Source organism: Pollicipes pollicipes, unplaced genomic scaffold (assembly GCF_011947565.3).
Source record: "Pollicipes pollicipes isolate AB1234 unplaced genomic scaffold, Ppol_2.1 Scaffold_4881;HRSCAF=5763_pilon_pilon_pilon, whole genome shotgun sequence".
Classification (NCBI taxonomy): Eukaryota; Metazoa; Arthropoda; class Thecostraca; order Pollicipedomorpha; family Pollicipedidae; genus Pollicipes; species Pollicipes pollicipes.
Genome location: NW_023596576.1, coordinates 24158916 through 24160560, shown reverse-complemented (window position 1 = coordinate 24160560; position 1645 = coordinate 24158916).

The following is a 1645-nucleotide window of genomic DNA, read 5'->3' as shown; positions in this document are numbered from 1 at the left end:
TGAGAGATCCCGAGGGGATGACTGGGGGGCCGGCACTGAGAGATACCTGAGGGTGACTGGGCGGGCCGGCACTGAGAGATACCTGAGGGCTGACTGGGCAGGCCGGCACTGAGAGACCGAGGGATGACTGGGCGGGCCGGCACTGAGAGATACCCGAGGGATGACTGGGCGGGCCGGCAGATACCCGAGGGATGACTGGGCGGGCCGGCACTGAGAGATACCCGAGGGATGACTGGGCGGGCCGGCACTGAGAGATACCCGAGGGATGACTGGGCGGGCCGGCACTGAGAGATACCTGAGGGATGACTGGGCGGGCCGGCACTGAGAGATACCCGAGGGATGACTGGGCGGGCCGGCACTGAGAGATACCTGAGGGATGACTGGGCAGGCCGGCACTGAGAGATTCCCGAGGATGACTGGGCGGGCCGGCACTGAGAGATACCCGAGGGATGACTGGGCGGGCCGGCACTGAGAGATACCTGGGGTGACTGGGCGGGCCGGCACTGCGAGATACCCGAGGATGACTGGGCGGGCCGGCACTGAGAGACACCTGAGAGTGACTGGGCGGGCCGGCACTGAGAGATACCTGAGGGATGACTGGGCGGGCCGGCACTGAGAGATACCCGAGGGATGACTGGGCGGGCCGGCACTGAGAGATACCTGAGGGATGACTGGGCGGGCCGGCACTGAGAGACACCTGAGGGATGACTGGGCGGGCCGGCACTGAGAGACACCTGAGGGATGACTGGGCGGGCCGGCACTGAGAGATACCCGAGGGATGACTGGGCGGGCCGGCAGATACCCGAGGGATGACTGGGCGGGCCGGCACTGAGAGACACCTGAGGGATGACTGGGCGGGCCGGCACTGAGAGACACCTGAGGGTGACTGGGCGGGCCGGCACTGAGAGATACCCGAGGGATGACTGGGCGGGCCGGCAGATACCCGAGGGATGACTGGGCGGGCCGGCACTGAGAGACACCTGAGGGGTGACTGGGCGGGCCGGCACTGAGAGATACCCGAGGGATGACTGGGCGGGCCGGCAGATACCCGAGGGATGACTGGGCGGGCCGGCACTGAGAGACACCTGAGGGGTGACTGGGCGGGTCGGAGTGGCGAGGCGAAGCGCTTATCATAGCTTGTTTTCAGCAGCGATGGCTGAGGCCCTCAAACTAATGCTTCTGGCTGTTGACCACCCGCGCCATGAGAATCTTGCCGCGAAGTGCTTGACGTCACACAACTTACATCGCGCTGTGGAGGTCCTATCGCAGTCAGAACATGATACTGAACGTGCGCACGTCCACAGGCACCCAGCCAAGCACATCTGTGAACGGGCTTGGCTTGCCTTGCGACCTCATGTGCCAGCGCGTTAGATGAACCATGTTACGCGGTGTGACGTTTGTAAGCAAGCGGTGCAGAATGCCTGTGAAGTTAATCCTATAGTAAGATAAATACTGCATTATTTACAGCAGCTCGTAGCAAAGACATGAACGGCGATCTGGCATGATCTTGGTTGTCGTGGACAGGAGACGCGTGAATTGCGAGTCCCATTGTTCCGCTAGCTCTGTCATGCTGCTTTCCGCCGTTCTTATTTCTGCCACGTGGTCCTCTGGATTGGCTTCGAATGTCACGGTGCTTGTAGCTATG